Source organism: Oncorhynchus gorbuscha, linkage group LG05 (assembly GCF_021184085.1).
Source record: "Oncorhynchus gorbuscha isolate QuinsamMale2020 ecotype Even-year linkage group LG05, OgorEven_v1.0, whole genome shotgun sequence".
Classification (NCBI taxonomy): Eukaryota; Metazoa; Chordata; class Actinopteri; order Salmoniformes; family Salmonidae; genus Oncorhynchus; species Oncorhynchus gorbuscha.
The window spans coordinates 23,293,518-23,314,145 of record NC_060177.1 but is presented as its reverse complement, the minus strand read 5'-3'; the positions used below and the strand labels follow the sequence as shown (position 1 = coordinate 23,314,145).

General features: G+C 46.5%; 1 protein-coding gene across 1 annotated transcript in view; it reads left to right on the top strand.

Annotated features, from left to right (window-relative positions):
* The window catches only part of LOC124034847 (C-type lectin domain family 18 member A-like), a 32,865-nt gene extending 13,248 nt beyond the window's left edge, over positions 1-19,617 (top strand). The window contains 1 exon segment of the mRNA XM_046348268.1: positions 19,453-19,617. The gene's annotated coding sequence lies outside the window, so the exon portion shown is untranslated.
* Positions 19,618-20,628: the final 1,011 nt, after the last annotated feature.

The window sequence follows — 20,628 nt, the reverse complement described above, 5'->3', positions numbered from 1 at the left end:
GCGAAACGAGACAGGGAGAAGCAAGGGAAGAAGGAGTGAGATGGAAGAGAGAGAGAGGAAGGGTGGAAAAGGGCATAGAGGAGAGAGGAGTTGGACTGGAGAGAAAGAGAAAGGGTGGAAAGGGCATAGAGGAGAGAGGAGTTGGATTGTAGAGAGAGAGAGGAAGGGTGGAAAAGGGCATAGAGGAGAGAGGAGTTGGACTGGAGAGAGAGAGAGGAAGGGTAGAAAAGGGCATAGAGGAGAGAGGAGTTGGATTGTAGAGAGAGAGAGGAAGGGTAGAAAAGGGCATAGAGGAGAGAGGAGTTGGACTGGAGAGAGAGAGAGGAAGGGTGGAAAAGGGCATAGAGGAGAGAGGAGTTGGACTGGAGAGAGAGAGAGGAAGGGTGGAAAAGGGCATAGAGGAGAGAGAGGATGGTCCTCCACAGTGGAGAGGTGCACCTGGTCAACTGATGAGACGGGTCTTTAGCTCTGGGGAAGAGGAGAGGTAGAGGGGAGGAGGGGATCCGGCAGAGGAGTAGAAAAGCGAGGGAGTGTGCCAATAAATGAATAAATAACAGAGGGAGAGATGAGAGGGCCTCTCAAGGACGTCATATCTTAATTGAAAATGACAGCTTCAATTAAAAATGTAATCATTCTGTCCGTTTTCTAATTAAAATGGGTACGGCTGATAGTTTGTCTTATTAACTTCAAAGGGCGATGCAGTGCGACGGGGGGGGGGTATCGTTAGGCGAAGTGGGAGGAAAGGAAAGGAGAGGAGTGAGGAAGGGTGAGGATGAAGAGGGAAAGAGCGGATGAAAGGGTGTCCTTCTGTGTAAAGGGAAGCCACCCACTCACCTACTCTGTCTGACCTACGAGTGAGAGGAGCAGACAAGAATGGAGCTGGATGACAGATACATTTTTAAAAACATTTATTTGTCTTTGATCCTCTTCATGAGTTGATTGTGAAAGAAGACTGACAGTTTGTTGTTGTTTGTTTGTGCAGGCAGTTGGACAGGAGGAGTGGCATGACTTTACACAGCTCTCTTACTCTACTCCCTGCAGCGAGGAACAGCACTAGTCACCACTCCAAGCACTCTCACTCATTATGGGTCTCACTCTCTCTCTCTCTCTCTCTCTCTCTCTCTCTCTCTCTCTCTCTCTCTCTCTCTCTCTCTCTCTCTCTCTCTCTCTCTCTCTCTCTCTCTCTCTCTCTCTCTCTCTCTCTCTTTCTCTCTCTCTCATCTTCCAAAGTGACCCCCTCCCTGTCTTTCACCAACTCATACCACAGATTATCCATGCGTTGATAGAGCAGCTAAACACTGTAGTCTTGATCGAAGGACCATTGGTATGAGGATAGAGCTCCACTCTGTGGTGAGATTCCTGCTCTTTTCTTTTCTGGGGCATTTATCCAGCTCTCTATTGTGTGGAGCTAGTCGTCTCTGTTGTATTTAGCCTCGTGCCATATTGATTTCCCCTCAGCGCTGGAAAGACCACATTTTAAACCGGGTGTCTTGACGTGAGGAGAATAGAGTGGTGGGAAAAGACACACATATACACCCGTGCAAGCGCACAGATACACACACACACAAACTCACACACGCACACACAGTGACTTCACAGTTTATTTAGCCCAAATCAACGAAGACCAACAGGATTATTGAGGTGGGATTAGGTCAGATTAGAGGCAGTGAAGGATAATTCCATTCAGTATGAGAAAGACAAACACACTGGACAAACTGGCTATTTGAATGTCCAAAGAAAACAGCCCCATTCTTTCCAATACTCATCCTGTCACTCTTTCCATTACTCCTCCTGTCACTCTTTCCATTACTCCTCCTGTCACTCTTTCCATTACTCCTCCTGTCACTCTTTCCATTACTCCTTCACTCTTTCCATTCCTCCTGTCACTCTTTCCATTACTCCTCCTGTCACTCTTTCCATTACTTTCCCTCCTCCTGTCACTTTCCATTTCCATTACTCCTCCTGTCACTCTTTCCATTACTCCTCCTGTCACTCTTTCCATTACTCCTCCTGTCACTCTTTCCACTCCTCCTGTCACTCTTTCCATACTCCTACTCTTTCCATTACTCCTCTTGTCACTCTTTCCATTCCTCCTGTCACTCTTTCCATTACTCCTCCTGTCACTCTTTCCACTCCTCCTGTCACTCTTTCCATTACTCTCCTGTCACTCTTTCCATTACTCCTCCTGTCACTCTTTCCATTACTCCTCCTGTCACTCTTTCCATTACTCCTCCTGTCACTCTTTCCATTACTCCTCCTGTCACTCTTTCCATTACTCCTCCTGTCACTCCTTCCATTACTCCTCCTGTCACTCTTTCCATTACTCCTCCTGTCACTATTTCCATTGCTCCTCCTGTGACTATTTCCATTACTCCTCCTGTCACTCTTTCCATTACTCCTCCTGTCACTCTTTCCATTACTCATCCTGTCACTATTTCCATTACTCCTCCTGTCACTCTTTCCATTACTCCTCCTGTCACTCTTTCCATTACTCCTCCTGTCACTCTTTCCATTACTCATCCTGTCACTATCCATTACTCCTCCTGTCACTCTTTCCATTACTCCTCCTGTCACTCTTTCCATTACTCCTCCTGTCACTCTTTCCATTACTCCTCCTGTCACTCTTTCCATTACACTCACAACTCCCCATATTCATCCCACCACTCTCCTCATACATCCCTCTCTATTCAGACTGTTGCAGACCAATCACTAGAAACACACTGCGATTTCGGACGTCTGAAGAGGTCCTGAGAACGTCAATATATGCCTTCCTCGGCACTCACCCCAAAAAATGTAGGCGATTGTCCAGCAATGAGCAAACTGGTGATGCTCGGAGCCGGAGCACACTGTTTAGACCACTGCGCTATGGCAGTTCACAATGCTCTAGCAAGCCGCAAGAATACTGTAAATACTGGTGATACCTGATAGTAATAGTGCATTGTTTTGAATGATTTTGTTTTAAGCCTTCACCAAACCATAGCCCTAACCGTAACCACTCAGAATGAATACCTAAACGAAACCCTTTGCTTTTACACCTGCATTGTTTGCTGTTTGGGGTTTTAGGCTGGGTTTCTGTACAGCACTTTGAGATATCAGCTGATGTACGAAGGGCTATATAAATAATTTGATTTGATTTGATTTGATTTTTATTTTAACTCTGTAGCCACACGGAAATAATTAATCAAAAATAGACATTCATCCAATAATACGTCAAATATTGAAGGGAAACTATGAGATATTTTTGCTATATTCACCCTCCTTTACAGTGAGTTCTGGTAAGGGCTCCTCATGCGTAGTGTAGACACACTGCAGCTGACCTTGACAGTGCTGAGATCACTTACAGCAGGGAGAGAAGAAGTGGATCGTTAGGTTGTGGCGAGAGTAGAGACGCGTCAGAGAGGATGACGGTGTAAAACTATTAAACCAGGCAGGTGGAAAAGCTTCGACAGTGGGAAGCTGTAACTGAGCAACCTTCAACTTGATGATCAGACAAAAAGGGAGAGAGAGAGAACGAGAAAATGAATGCTATTTTGTGAAAGGTTATCCATCAATGAAAAAGAGTGACACTGGCTTGAGATGATTTCACCTGTGTGTGTGTGTGTGTGTGTGTGTGTGTGTGTGTGTGTGTGTGTGTGTGTGTGTGTGTGTGTGTGTGTGTGTGTGTGTGTGTGTGTGTGTGTGTGTGTGTGTGTGTGTGTGTGTGTGTGTGTGTGGGTGGGTGGGTGGGTGGGTGGGTGGGTGGGTGGGTGGTGTGTGGGTGGGTGGGTGGGTGGGTGGGTGGGTGTGTGCGTGTGTGTGGTAAAGGACCATGTGTGTTTCATTGCCGTAGTTGCACTGTCAGGTCAACATAGACCTGGATCTCATTCACATTACATTCCTGTTCAGTTACTCTGCAGGCATTCTTATCCAGAGCAACTAACCGTATGAGTCATGCACAGAACAAGCAGCCAACACAAGCAGAAACCCTTGGGACAAACTTGATTAAATAAATGCAAAAATGCTATGACTAAAAATGTGCAATACAAACACAAATGTTTAGGATATAGGTTGATGTGGTATATGGTTTTAATTTGAGTGTTAGAGCCAGTATCATACATGTAGTTTCCGTGTCCTTTCCGTGTGCTTTCACAAGTATGCTCTTTAGAACACACAATCCCTCCATCCATAAGCATGTTCATTTCCAACATTGTTCGGAGACCGAGAGCCTCTTCCACATAATCAGTGCTTTGATTTATTTTGCATAGACAGAGATGATCATTAGTTTGTGATGGTGGCAGCAAATTGGACTTACAAGACACCTAATATCTTCCTCCCACTTAGAAAAACCATTTTCCTGCTTATTATATTAGTGGGCCGCACTTCTCCCCAGCTAATCATCCTTCTCTTCTTCTGCACAGAGAGAGTGAAAAAGAGAGAGATAAAGTGGGAAAGGAGAGAGATGAGCCGGCAGATTCAGATAATCACTTCTGCTACGAGGATTAGAGAGATTCTTCTCTTTCAGAGCTGCTGTCTCAGTGGATCAGTGTGTGTGTGTCTGCGTGTGTATGTGTGCCTCTGTGTATGTGTGCCTCTGTGTATGTGTGCATCTGTGTGTGAGTTCCTCAGTGTGTGATTCCCTGTGAGCCACTGTGTAGGGACATATCCCTTACACTCTGAAAAACAACTCACTAATTGCATTTGACCTCTAATTTTCTGTGTATGCGGATGAGACACATCAAATATCTATTCAATTTGGCTGTATATTGTTTTCCCTTTCTCCCACATAGTGTCTCTTTCTCTCTGTTCCTCTCCTCCTCTCCCCCTCCGTTCTGATTTTCATCTGGCTCTGTGGCCGTGGCGCTGGTTGTTAGAGACGTCTGGTTAGAGTGTTATCGTCCCGGCCGGGATGGAGAGCCTACCAGGCTCTGGCGTGACAGAGAGAGAGACAGGGCTGCGGAGGATGATAAATGGAGGTGTCAGTGAACGCTACTCTGTTCTAAAGCATTCTCCGCTGTACTCTCCACTGCCTCTGTCTCATTAGACCCAGCCAGCCCTCTGTCGCGACCAAGAAGGTGCTAATGCAAAGTTAACTGCCTCTCCTTCTCTCAAATCAAACCAAATCAAATTGTATTGGTCGCATACACATATTTGTAGATGTTATCGCAGGTGCAGCGAAATAATTGTGTTTCTAACTCCAACTGTGCAGTAATACCTAGCAATACAAAACAATACACACAATTCCCCAAAAATGTTATTAAGAAATATCTCCATCTCTCTCCACGCCAAAACATAGTTTCATCTGCCTGCCTCCCCCTAGCTAACTTGTCATAACTTGAAACAATTTTCTTTAAATGATGGATTCTACACTGAGGGACCTAGCTGGGTCTGGCTCGGCTGGAGCCAGACTTTGTTCAGCACATCATAAGTTTGGAAAGTGTTGTTGGACAGTCTGACTGTCCCATATCCCAGGGTGCATCTCCACAATGCCTGCAGGACTCTGATCAAAATCACCTTGAACATTCACACGCATCCATTTATCCAGTATATAACCATATATACATCTCATGTGTTTGTAGCGCCGACAGAGATGGCCGCCTCGCTTCGCGTTCCTAGGAAACTATGCAGTTTTTTGTTTTTTTACGTGTTATTTCTTACATTAGTACCCCAGGTCATCTTAGGTTTCATTACAGACTCCGAAAAAGGGCACATCGCGCACCACTCCCCAGCATTCTTCTTGCCAATGTCCAGTCTCTTGACAACAAGGTTGACGAAATCCGAGCAATGGTGGCATTCCAGAGGGACATCGCAACGTTCTCTGCTTCACGGAAACATGGCTTACTGGGAAGACGCTATCCGATGCGGTGCAGCCAACGGGTTTCTCCAGGCATCGCGCCGACAGAAACAAACATCTTTCTGGTAAGAAGAGTGGCGGGGGCGTATGCCTCATGACTAACGAGACATGGTGTGATGAAGGAAACATACAGGAACTCAAATCCTTCTGTTCACCTGATTTAGAATTCCTCACAATCAAATGTAGACCGCATTATCTTCCAAGAGAATTCTCTTCGATTATAATCACAGCCGTATATATCCTCCCCAAGCAGACACATCGATGGCTCTGAACGAACTTTATTTAACTCTTTGCAAACTGGAAACCATTTATCCGGAGGCTGCATTCATTGTAGCTGGGGATTTTAACAAAGCTAATCTGAAAACAAGACTCCCTAAATTTTATCAGCATATCGATTGCGCAACCAGGGGTGGTAAAACCTTGGATCATTGTTACTCTAACTTCCGCGACGCATATAAGGCCCTGCCCCGCCCCCCTTTCGGAAAAGCTGACCACGACTCCATTTTGCTGATCCCTGCCTACAGGCAGAAACTAAAACAAGAGGCTCCTACGCTGAGGTCTGTCCAACGCTGGTCCGACCAAGCTGACTCCACACTCCAAGACTGCTTCCATCACGTGGACTGGGACATGTTTCGTATTGTGTCAGATAAAAATATTGACGAATACGCTGGTTCGGTGTGCGATTTCATTAGAACGTGCGTCGAAGATGTCGTTCCCATAGCAACGATAAAAACATTCCCTAACCAGAAACCGTGGAATGATGGCAGCATTCGCGTGAAACTGAAAGCGCGAACCACTGCTTTTAATCAGGGCAAGGTGTCTGGTAACATGTCCGAATATAAACAATGCAGCTATTCCCTCCGCAAGGCTATTAAACAAGCTAAGCGTCAGTACAGAGACAAAGTGGAATCTCAATTCAATGGCTCAGACACAAGAGGCATGTGGCAGGGTCTACAGTCAATCACGGACTACAAGAAGAAACCCAGCCCAGTCACGGACCAGGATGTCTTGCTCCCAGGCAGACTAAATAACTTTTTTTGCCCGCTTTGAGGACAATACAGTGCCACTGACACGGCCTGCAACGAAAACATGCGGTCTCTCCTTCACTGCAGCCGAGGTGAGTAAGACATTTAAACGTGTTAACCCTCGCAAGGCTGCAGGCCCAGACGGCATCCCCAGCCGCGCCCTCAGAGCATGCGCAGACCAGCTGGCCGGTGTGTTTACGGACATATTCAATCAATCCCTATACCAGTCTGCTGTTCCCACATGCTTCAAGAGGGCCACCATTGTTCCTGTTCCCAAGAAAGCTAAGGTAACTGAGCTAAACGACTACCGCCCCGTAGCACTCACTTCCGTCATCATGAAGTGCTTTGAGAGACTAGTCAAGGACCATATCACCTCCACCCTACCTGACACCCTAGACCCACTCCAATTTGCTTACCGCCCAAATAGATCCACAGACGATGCAATCTCAACCACACTGCACACTGCCCTAACCCACCTGGACAAGAGGAATACCTATGTGAGAATTCTGTTCATCGACTACAGCTCGGCATTCAACACCATAGTACCCTCACAAGCTCGTCATCAAGCTCGAGACCCTGGGTCTCGACCCCGCCCTGTGCAACTGGGTACTGGACTTCCTGACGGGCCGCCCCCAGGTGGTGAGGGTAGGTAACAACATCTCCTCCCCACTGATCCTCAACACGGGGGCCCCACAAGGGTGCGTTCTGAGCCCTCTACTGTACTCCCTGTTCACCCACGACTGCGTGGCCACGCACGCCTCCAACTCAATCATCAAGTTTGCGGATGACACAACAGTGGTAGGCTTGATTACCAACAACGACGAGACGGCCTACAGGAGGAGGTGAGGGCCCTCGGAGTGTGGTGTCAGGAAAATAACCTCACACTCAACATCAACAAAACTAAGGAGATGATTGTGGACTTCAGGAAACAGCAGAGGGAACACCCCCCTATCCACATCGATGGAACAGTAGTGGAGAGGGTAGCAAGTGTTAAGTTCCTCGGCATACACATCACAGACAAACTGAATTGGTCCACTCACACTGACAACATCGTGAAGAAGGCGCAGCAGCGCCTCTTCAACCTCAGGAGGCTGAAGAAATTTGGCTTGTCACCAAAAGCACTCACAAACTTCTACAGATGCACAATCGAGAGCATCCTGGCGGGCTGTATCACTGCCTGGTACGGCAACTGCTCCGCCCTCAACCGTAAGGCTCTCCAGAGGGTAGTGAGGTCTGCACAACGCATCACCTGGGGGCAAACTACCTGCCCTCCAGGACACCTACACCACCCGATGTTACAGGAAGGCCATAAAGATCATCAAGGACATCAACCACCCGAACCACTGCCTGTTCACCCCGCTATCATCCAGAAGGCGAGGTCAGTACAGGTGCATCAAAGCTGGGACCGAGAGACTGAAAAACAGCTTCTATCTTAAGGCCATCAGACTGTTAAACAGCCACCACTAACATTGAGTGGCTGCTGCCAACACACTGTCATTGACACTGACCCAACTCCAGCCACTTTAATAATGGGATTGATGGGAAATGATGTAAATATATCACTAGCCACTTTAAACAATGCTACCTTATATAATGTTACTTACCCTACATTATTCATCTCATATGCATACGTATATACTGTACTCTACATCATCGACTGCATCCTTATGTAATACATGTATCACTAGCCACTTTAACTATGCCACTTTGTTTACTTTGTCTACATACTCATCTCATATGTATATACTGTACTCGATACCATCTACTGTATGCTGCTCTGTACCATCACTCATTCATATATCCTTATGTACATATTCTGTATCCCCTTACACTGTGTATAAGACAGTAGTTTTGGAATTGTTAGTTAGATTACTTGTTGGTTATCACTGCATTGTCGGAACTAGAAGCACAAGCATTTCGCTACACTCGCATTAACATCTGCTAACCATGTGTATGTGACAAATACAATTGGATTTGATTTGATTTGATTTGATTTAGCATAACTTCAGATGTCAGTCCCGCTGTGCTGCAGTGGGGTTTGTCCATATGCTATACTCTGTAACCCTGTTTATCTTACTTGAGTAATCACCGATCTAACATGATTGGATGGGTGAAAGGCAGAGATCCATTACAGGTTTTACAGACCCAGTCTTGTCAGATCAGTGATCAGTCAAAGGAAGGGGGAAGGAATGATACACTTAGGATGTGTTCAAGCAGGGCCATTGTCTTATTAATGACAGTGTAGTGAGTGCTGCAGTATGGAGGGTGAAACTCCATCATAAACAGCCCTACAGGACTGCAGTTGATATGCAGTGCAGGTTTGCGTGTACAGTGTAGTGGGCTGTACTGGAGGTACTGTAGTGTGGACTGTGGAGTGAATGGGAGGTTGGGTTGGATCCCTTGGTTAGAGCTTTCTAGTGGAATGAAAGCTTGGCTGCAGTCCTTCTCCCATTAGCCCTTCCAACACTCACTGCTGCCACGGTTACCCAACATCCCGTCCCCCGCTCTTTGATCAAGTGGCGTCAATCTCAAACACACACACAGTCAAACACACATACGACCCTCTCGCCCAGGCAAGTTTTAACAGATGGTTGGTCATGGCTTAGAGACCCAGACTCTGACTCTCTGTCCACTTGAGATGGCAACTCCACTTGAGATGGCAACCGGACATAATGAGACTCTCACACACAGAACACCAGCCAGAGAGATGACAGAGGTGTTCACAGACAGAAAGTGGGGGGTGGAGGGAGAGAGAGAGACAGAGAGAAAGAAAAAGCAGGAGACACAGGCAGACAGAGCGAGATAGAAACGGAGAGAATGTGTGAGAGAGCAGTAAAAGTTAGAGAGTGAGGAAGAGAGAGAAAGAGAATGGAAGGAGGAGTGAAAGAGAGAGAAAGGGAAGAGAAATGAAAGAGAAAGGTAGTCAATGATAATGTATGAGCTGCCTTTTCTGATCTGTAGCAGCTGGGAGGGGAGTAGTGGTGCATTTAAAGAGAAGATTATTATGTCAAGACTCAGTAATACCTCTGTGAACACTCAACTTCAGTTTGTGTGTGTGTGGGGGGGTGCATGTGATTAATTTTTTACTTCTGTGTGTGTGTGTGTGTGTGTGTGTGTGTGTGTGTGTGTGTGTGTGTGTGTGTGTGTGTGTGTGTGTGTGTGTGTGTGTGTGTGTGTGTGTGTGTGTGTGTGTGTGTGTGTGTGTGTGTGTGTGTGTGTGTGTGTGTGTGTGTGTGTGTGTGTGTGTGTGTGTGTGTGTGTGTGTGAGTGTGGGTGTGGGTGTGTGTGACTGGCTCTGATTTCCCCTATGATGAGAATAGATGCGTCCAGACATAGCAAGCACCACTGCCCTCCCTTTTCTACTCCCTGCCCATATTACCTCCCTCCCTCAATCCCTCCCTTTCCCCTACTCTTTGGCCTTGTTCCTCAGTGCTCGCTCTCCTTTCCCCTCACTCCTCTATATTTTCCTCTTTCCCTTGTGCCTCTCTCCTTCTCTCCACTTTCTTTCTACTCCACACTACCTCTGAGTTAACATGCCAATTCTCCTCCTCTCTCCCTATCCTTCACCTTCCTCTCCCTCTATCTTTTAACTCTGTCTCACTGCCTCTCCATCTCTCTCCCTCACTCACACTCTGTCTCACCTTCTCCCAATGCCTGTTCCTTTTTTGCCTCTCTTCCATTGTCTCCTACCCCTCTCTATTTCTTCTCCCACCACATCAACCTCTCGCTCCAACCCCCCCCCCAGATGTTGGGCTTGTAGGGCCTTGGATTTCACTGTTTGAAAAGTTGCAGGAGGCAGGCAGGTTCAGGTGCAAAAGGGCTTTAATTTTTTACAGGTGACGATGCTGATCTAGCCTTTTAAATATATATTTATATATATATTCTATCTTGTTAATAATACTTCAATGAAAATAAAATAAAAGCAGTGATCCACTATACCGATAGCAACGCTAGCTTCACCATCATGTTGAAGCTAGCAAGCAGGCTAAAGAGTGCAAGGTATCAACAATCAATCCAGTAGGGGCTTGAAACAGTGAGCTTTGATTGGTCAATAGCAACGCGATCTTGTGGAGTACACAACAAAAGTTCAGCTTTCCCCAACTTTGGTCCTGCCCTGTTCACACTACTGCCCAACTGCCCCCAGGCTGCTTCACTTCCCTTCTTTGAAAATCAATGGGGCTCCGTTGTTTCATCTCCTCCAGCGTGCTAAATGGATTTCTGCCGTAACTATTGGAACGTGCCATTGAACTTTGACTGGTGGCGGACATTTAACACTGAGGACACAGAAAACAAACACATTTGATGAAAAATGTATATTGCGAATGTTCTTGTGCACTATAAATATTGCTCACACACAGAGGAGAGGAAATGACATATTTATTTTTCCTTAATTTAACTAGGCAAGTCAGTTAAGAACAAATTCTTATTTTCAATGACGGTCTAAGAACAGTGGGTTAACTGCCTGTTCAGGGGCAGAATGACAGATTTGTACCTTGTCAGCTCGGGGATTTGAACTTTCAAACTTTCAGTTACTAGTCCAACATTCTAACCACTAGGCTACCCCTAACTTACAACAACATAGTGTTGGCCTACCAAACATGAAACAAAAATGTCTCACATTTTGTAGTAAACAGTAAGGGAATGTGATGGTTTAATGCTAGCGATTATTGTAATATTACATGGAATATTTAACAAACAGCATAAAACATTTTCAATACGGAAACAAAGCACTCTCAATTGGCGGGAGATCGGAGAGCGCACAAGTGCAGAGACAGGTCTGGTCTTCACCACACTCCAGTGATGCAGTAGGCTATGGTTGTGCCTGTGTATGTGAAGAGAGAGTTTATTGAAGTGTGTGTGTGTGTGTGTTACTACACAGTGATTAGTGTATCTTTGTTTGTTGAAGAGCATTATTTAGTCACCCATGTAAATCCTGATGGATAATTACATGGATTAGAATGGCTCTTTCAGAGTGCTGGTGGAGATGGGCCTTAAAGGTAAGGTAGCATAAATGTAACAACATGTAACATATGGAGTTGCATTAGAATACTCATCAAAAGTCCCAATGCAAAGTTACACCTCGCTTTTCTATTTTTCGAAGAATGTCGAAGTCATGCCGGAAAAAACATTTGCGGGGTGTAACATAGTATGGAGGACCCAGCAAGCCAGCGTATTCGCTATAATGTAAACTATATGTAAATAACTTCAAACGTATAACTTCAAATTAAACCAAATCGTTTGCACTCATGACTACTGGTTTAAATGACATTTTCTGACAACTTACAAGCAAACCAGAAGCTAGCCAGAAGCGAGCCAGTTTACTGGCTAACGTTAGTATTCAGCTAACCACGGATTGTGGTGACCCCAACCAACCTCACAACTCACTGGACCCTTATGATCACTATCCTAAGCATGCCTCTCCTTAATGTCAATATGCCTTGTCCATTGCTGTTCTGGTTAGTGTTTATTGGCTTATTTCACTGTAGAGCCTCTAACCCTGCTCATTATACCTTATCCAACCTTTCAGTTCCACCACCCACACAAGCGATGACATCACCTGGTTTCAATGATGTTTCTAGAGAAAATATCTCTCTCATCATCACTCAATACCTAGGTTTACCTCCACTGTATTCACATCCTACCATACCTTTGTCTGTACATTATACCTTGAAGCTATTTTATCGCCCCCAGAAACCTCTTTTACTCTCCGTTCCGGACGTTCTAGACGACCAATTCTCATAGCTTTTAGCCGTACCCTTATCCTACTCCTCCCCTGTTCCTCTAGTGATGGAGAGGGAAATCCATGCCCAGCAGTGCCTAGCTCCACTCCTATTCCCCAGGCGCTCTCTTTTGATGACTTCTGTAACTGTAATAGCCTTGGTTTCTTGCATGTTAACATTAGAAGCCTCCTCCCTAAGTTTGATTTATTCACTGCTTTAGCACACTCTGCCAACCCGGATGTTCTAGCCGTGTCTGAATCCTGGCTCAGGAAGACCAGCCAGAATTCTGAAATCTTCATCTCTAACTACAACATTTTCAGACAAGATAGAACGGCCAAAGGGGACAGTGTTGCAATCTACTGCAGAGATAGCCTGCAGAGTTCTGTCCTACTATCCAGGTCTGTAACCAAACAATTTGAACTTCTACTTTTAAAAATCCACCTCTCTAAAAACAAGTCTCTCACTGTTGCCGACTGCTGTAGACCACCCTCTGCCCCCAGCTGTGCTCTGGACACCATATGTGAACTGATTGCCCCCCCATCTATCTTCAGAGCTCATGCTGCTAGGCGACCTAAACTGGGATATGCTTAACACCCCAGCCATTCTACAATCTAAGCTTGATGCTCTAAATCTCACGCAAATTATCAATGAACCTACCAGGTACCACCCCAAAGCCGTAAACACGGGCACCCTCATAGATATCATCCTAACCAACTTGCCCTCTAAATACACCTCTGCTGTTTTCAACCAAGATCTCAGCGATCACTGTCTCATTGCCTGCATCCGTAATGGGTCAGCGGTCAAACGACCTCCAATCATCACTATCAAACGCTCCCTGAAACACTTCAGCGAGCAGGCCTTTCTAATCGACCTGGCCGGGGTACCCTGGAAGGATATTGACCTCATCCCGTCAGTAGAGGATGCCTAGTTTTTTTTAAATGCCTTCCTCACCATCTTAAATAAGCATGCCCCATTCTCTCCAGACCTGACTGCCCTTAACCAACACAAACACATCATATGGCGTTCTGCATTAGCATCGAACAGCCCCCGTGATATGCAACTTTTCAAGGAAGCTAGAAACCAATATACACAGGCAGTTAGAAAAGCCAAGTCTAGCTTTTTCAAGCAGAAATAAACGATATCTTAACCGCCATCGATAAGAAACAATACTGTGCAGCCGTGGCCAAGGCTTTCGACTCTGTCAATCACCACATCCTCATCGGCAGACTCGATAGCCTTGGTTTCTCAAATGATTGCCTCGCCTGGTTCACCAACTACTTCTCTGATAGAGTTCAGTGTTTCAAATCAGAGGGCCTGTTGTCCGGGCCTCTGGCAGTCTCTATGGGGGTGCCTCAGGGTTCAATTCTTGGACCGACTCTCATCTCTGTATACATCAATGATGTCGCTCTTGCTGCTGGTGAGTCTCTGATCCACCTCTACGCGGACGACACCATTCTGTATACTGTTGGCCCTTCTTTGGACACTGTGTTAACAACCCTGCAGACGAGCTTCAATGCCATACAACTCTCCTTCCGTGGCCTCCAATGGCTCTTAAATACAAGTAAAACTAAATGCATGCTCTTCAACCGATCGCTGCCTGCACCTGCCCGCCCGTCCAACATCACTACTCTGGACGGTTCTGACTTAGAATATGTGGACAACTACAAATACCTTGGTGTCTGGTTATATTGTAAACTCTCCTTCCAGACTCACATAAAACATCTCCAATCCAAAGTTAAATCTAGAATTGGCTTCCTATTTCGCAACACAGCATCCTTCACTCATGCTGCCAAACATACCCTTGTAAAATTGACCATCCTACCGATCCTCGACTTCGGTGATGTCATTTACAAAATAGCCTTCAATACCCTACTCAATAAATTGGATGTAGTCTATCACAGTGCCATCCGTTTTGTCACCAAAGCCCCATATACTACCCACCACTGCGACCTGTACGCTCTCGTTGGCTGGCCCTCACTTCATACTCGGCGCCAAACCCACTGGCTCCAGGTCATCTACAAGACCCTGCTAGGTAAAGTCCCCCCTTATCTCAGCTCGCTGGTCACCATAGCAGCACCCACCTGTAGCACGCGCTCCAGCAGGTATATCTCTCTGGTCACCCCCAAAACCAATTCTTCCTTTGGGCGCTTCTCCTTCCAGTTCTCTGCTGCCAATGACTGGAACAAACTACAAAAATCTCTGAAACTGGAAACACATCTCCCTCACTAGCTTTAAGCATCAGCTGTCAGAGCAGCTCACAGATTACTGCACCTGTACATAGCCCATTTATAATTTAGCCCAAAAAACTATCTCCCCCCTACTGTATTTATTTATTTATTTTGCTCCTTTGCACCCAATTATTTATATCTCTACCTTGCACATTCTTCCACTGCAAATCTACCATTCCAGTGTTTTACTTGCTATATTGTACTTACTTCACCACCATGGCTTTTTTTCCTTTACCTCCCTTATCTCACCTCATTTGCTCACATTGTATATAGACTTATTTTTCTACTGTATTATTGACTGTATGTTTGTGTCATGGCGTTGGACTGGGAGTAGGTTTATGACAGTCATAAATACCTCTTCCCCCCTTTTTCCTCTCTCTACTCTACTGATGTTACATTTGCAAAACCCTCCGAGGATTTCTCGGTTCTGTTATTTCCGCTGAAGGCATTCAGATGGATCCCGCTAAGGTCCAGGCTGTCAGCGATTGGCCCGTTCCTAAGTCACGTGTCGAGTTGCAGCGCTTTCTCGGTTTCGCTAATTTCTATCAGCGTTTCATTCGTAATTTCGGTCAAGTGGCTGCCCCTCTCACAGCTCTTACTTCTGTCAAGACGTGCTTTAAGTGGTCCGGTTCCACCCAGGGAGCTTTTGATCTCCTCAAGAAGCGTTTTACATCCGCTCCTATCCTTGTTACTCCTGACGTCACTAAACAATTCATTGTCGAGGTTGACGCTTCAGAGGTGGGCGTGGGAGCCATTCTGTCCCAGCGCTTCCATTCTGACGATAAGGTCCATCCTTGCGCTTATTTTTCTCATCGCCTGTCGCCATCGGAACGCAACTATGATGTGGGTAACCGCGAACTGCTCGCCATCCGCTTAGCCCTAGGCGAATGGCGACAGTGGTTGGAGGGGGCGACCGTCCCTTTTGTCGTTTGGACTGACCATAAGAACCTTGAGTACATCCGTTCTGCCAAACGACTTAATGCACGTCAAGCTCGTTGGGCGTTGTTTTTCGCTCGTTTTGAGTTCGTGATTTCTTATCGCCCGGGAAATAAGAACACCAAGCCTGATGCCTTATCCCGTCTCTTTAGTTCTTCTGTGGCTTCTACCGACCCCGAGGGGATTCTCCCTGAAGGGCGTGTTGTCGGGTTGACTGTCTGGGGAATTGAGAGACAGGTAAAGCAAGCACTCACTCACACTGCGTCGCCGCACGATTGTCCTAGTAACCTTCTTTTCCTTCCTGTCTCTACTCGTCTGGCTGTTCTTCAGTGGGCTCACTCTGCCAAGTTAGCTGGCCACCCCGGCGTTCGGGGTACGCTTGCTTCTATTCGCAAGCGGTTTTGGTGGCCTACTCAGGAGTATGACACGCGCCATTTCGTGGCTGCTTGTTCGGACTGCGCGCAGACTAAGTCAGGTAACTCTCCTCCTGCCGGTCGTCTCAGACCGCTTCCCATTCCTTCTCGACCATGGTCTCACATCGCCTTAGACTTTATTACCGGTCTGCCTTCGTCTGCGGGGAAGACTGTGATTCTTACGGTTGTCGATAGGTTCTCTAAGGCGGCACATTTCATTCCCCTCGCTAAGCTTCCTTCCGCTAAGGAGACGGCACAAATCATCATTGAGAATGTGTTCAGAATTCATGGCCTCCCGTTAGATGCCATTTCAGACAGAGGCCCGCAATTCACGTCACAGTTTTGGAGGGAGTTCTGTCGTTTGATTGGTGCTTCCGTCAGTCTCTCTTCCGGTTTTCATCCCCAGTCTAACGGTCAAGCAGAAAGGGCCAATCAGACGATTGGTCGCATATTACGCAGCCTTTCTTTCCGAAACCCTGTGTCTTGGGCAGAACAGCTCCCCTGGGCAGAATACGCTCACAGCTTCCTTTGTCTGCTACCGGGCTATCTCCGTTTCAGAGTAGTCTTAGGTACCAGCCTCCTCTGTTCTCGTCCCAGCTCGCCGAGTCCAGCGTTCCTTCCGCTCAGGCTTTTGTCCAACGTTGTGAGCGCACCTGGAGGAGGGTCAGGTCTGCACTTTGCCGTTACAGGGCGCAGACTGTGAGAGCCGCCAATAAACGTAGGTTTAAGAGTCCTAGGTATTGTCGCGGTCAGAGAGTGTGGCTTTCCACTCGTAACCTTCCCCTTACGACAGCTTCTCGCAAGTTGACTCCGCGGTTCATTGGTCCGTTCCGTGTCTCTCAGGTCGTCAATCCTGTCGCTGTGCGACTGCTTCTTCCGCGACATCTTCGTCGCGTCCACCCTGTCTTCCATGTCTCCTGTGTCAAGCCTTTTCTTCGCGCTCCCGTTCGTCTTCCCTCCCCCCCCCCGTCCTTGTCGAGGGCGCACCTATTTACAAGGTACGGAAGATCATGGACATGCGTTCTCGGGGACGTGGTCACCAGTACTTAGTGGATTGGGAGGGTTACGGTCCTGAGGAGAGGAGTTGGGTTCCATCTCGGGACGTGCTGGACCGTTCGTTGATTGATGATTTCCTCCGTTGCCGCCAGGGTTCCTCCTCGAGTGCGCCAGGAGGCGCTCGGTGAGTGGGGGGTACTGTCATGTTTTGTCATTGATTATCATGTCTTGTCCCTGTGCTTCCCTTCTATTCGTTTCTCTCTGCTGGTCTTATTAGGTTCTTTCCCTCTTTCTATCCCTCTCTCTCCCCCTCCCTCTCTCCCTCTCTCGCTCTCTCTCTCTATCGTTCCGTTCCTGCTCCCAGCTGTTCCTCATTCTCCTAACTACCTCATTTACTCTTTCACACCTGTCCCCTATTTTGCCCTCTGATTAGAGTCCCTATTTCTCCCTCTGTTTTCCGCTTCTGTCCTTGTCGGATCCTTGTTTGATGTATGCTGTTCTGTGTCCTTGTTCCGCCCTGTCGTGTTTTTGCCTTCTTCAGATGCTGCGTGTGAGCAGGTGTCTATGTCAGCTACGGCCTGTGCCTTCCCGAAGCGACCTGCAGTCTGTGGTTGCGTCTCCAGTCGTTCCTCTCTACTGATGAGAGGATTTCAGTTTTCCTGTTTTGTATTTACCTAAGATTATATCCAGGATTATCGTTTTTGTTTAAGACTGGAATAAAGACTCTGTTTCTGTTAAGTCGCTTTTGGGTCCTCATTCACCAGCATAACACTATCACACAACAATATTACTACAACCTATCCAATTTACCAGTAGAGACATTCTTCAAAGGACAAAGGACTCGGTTGGGCAACACGGCCTTCCATCTACAACCAACCTACCGAAGCGCAGCTCAGAGTAAATATTTATTGCATTTTCCTTTTCCAAATGGGCGGTAATTTAGAATGTATAAGATACTGTATTTACGATTGCACAGCTTCGCCCTTTGTTCCTCAGTCTTCCCGCTTTTTCACTCAAACCCCGCCCCTTTTCTTTTGTGTAACAAGCTGTTCCGCCCACTAGGGACATTTCCTTTATGACGTAATTTGTCATCACGTTATGATTTAATTATGTGTATGTGTAATTCTGTGTGATTAGTTAGGTATTTAGTAAATAAATAATTAAACCCAATTTTGTTTTGCTGATTCAACTTGTTAGCCAGGTTTCGTGCAGATAACCAAGAATTTACAACTTTCAGATGAGACTGAATTAAGATAACGATTAATATTGACTGCTATTGATGTAAAATATTACTAGGTCTTTAAGAGTTTATTCGGAAGATAACAGCTCTATAAATATTATTTTGTGGTGCCCCGACTCTCTCGTTAAATACATTTACAGGATTAGCTCAATCAGGTAATATTAATTACGTAGAAATGATTTTATAGAATAGCATGTCATATCACTTAATCCGGCATAGCCAAAGACTCCATTTGTAACTCTGTGTTGTTGTATGTGTCGAACTGCTTTACTGTATCTTGGTCAGGTTCCAATTGTAAATGAGAACTTGTTCTCAACTTGCCTACCTGGTTAACCTCTTGCTCCTACCTGACACGCAGGCGTCCCATCTAGATATCTGGAAATGCAAATGCGCTACGCTAAATGCTAATAGTACTAGTTAAAACTCAAACGTTCATTAAAATACACATGCAGGGTATTGAATTAAAGCTACACTCGTTGTGAATCCAGGCAGCAAGTCAGATTTTTAAAATGCTTTTCGGCGAAAGCATGAGAAGCTATTATCTGATAGCATGTAACACCCCAAAAGACCCGCAAGGGGACGTAAACAAAATCATTAGTATAGTCGTCGCTACACAAACCGCACAAATAAAATATAAAACATTCATTACCTTTGACCATCTTCTTTGTTGGCACTCCTAGATGTCCCATAATCACTATTGGGTCTTTTTTTCGATTAAATCGGTCCATATATAGCCCGTCTACTAGCTATCGCCGATCCGTTGTTCTGTGTTCGTTTAGTTCTGTCTAATTGGTAGCACCTGTTTCTTGTTTGGTTGTTAGGATAGGGTTATATATAGTCTGTTCAGCCCGCTTCTGTTTCGTGCGGGCTTGTTCTCTTGTTTCCTTGTTTGAGTGTATTTTGTTGGCATTTGGGTTTCACGCTGTCCGTTTATATTTCTGTTCATTTTGTGTTTCCACTTTTGTTCATGTTATGTTTCCAGGACATTAAAGCGTGTTGTTTTTCCCACATCTTTTGCGCTCTGCGCCTGACTCCACACCTCTTCACTCATTTACTCGTAACAGAAGCCCGCACCTTCTATGGAGTCAGCAGGAGCAGCGACCACTCCTCTTCCCACTATGGAGGAGCGAGTCCAACATCACACGTCCATCTTCCATCGCCTAGGATCAGCGATGGATCAGATGATGGAGAGGATGGATCGTTGGGAGAGGAATGGTTTCCCTACTACTACTACACCGACCCTCCCACCAGCAACTCTACCATTGCCCCCATCTGGATCCGGTTCCAGCGCTCTGCACATGACGCCTCCGAGGAATTACGATGGAGCAGCGACGGGGTGCCAGGGATTTCTGCTGCAATTAGACCTCTACCTGGCCACCGTTCGGCCGGCCCCCTCAGAGGAGGAGAGAGTAGGGGTCCTCATCACCTGCCTGACCGGTAGAGCCCTGGAGTGGGCTAATGCGGTCTGGAACGGACCCGACTCAGCGAAGGACAACTACCCGGAGTTCATCCACCGTTTCAGGGCCGTGTTCGATCACCCTCCAGAAGGTCGAGCGGCGGGTGAGAGATTGATCCATCTTAGACAGGGGACGAGGAGCGCGCAGGAGGAATTCATCTGGGAATCGTGAGGGCAGGCAGAACACTCATCGGTCACCCCAGGTGAGTAAGCACCACACTCTCCCAGAGTTTCCTGTTGGTCACATGTTCCTATTAATTTGTTTCCTTAATTATTCTCCTTCTCTCCAGCATAAGGCACTGGTAGATTCAGGCGCAGCTGGAAACTTTATAGATCGCGGACTCGCTCAGAGGTTGAGGATTCCGTTAGTAAAAGTAGACCCCCCTTTTACCGTGCACTCTTTAGATAGTCGACCATTAGGGTCAGGGCTGGTGAAGAGAGCCACAATTTCGTTGGAGATGATTACGCAGGGGAATCACAAGGAGCGAATTAGTTTGTTCCTTATCGATTCACCTGCGTTTCCAGTTGTTCTGGGGATTCCCTGGCTAGCTATTCATAATCCTACGATTTCGTGGAAACAGGGAACTCTACAGGGGTGGTCTGATGAGTGTACAGGCAGGTGTGTAGGGGTTTCCATCGGTGCGACAACGGTGGAGAGTCCAGACCAGGTTTCCACCGTGCGCATTCCAGCTGAGTATGACGATTTGGCTATCGTTTTCAGTAAAAAGAAAGTGACCCAATTACAACCCCATAGGCAGGGGGATTGCGTGATAAACCTCCAGGG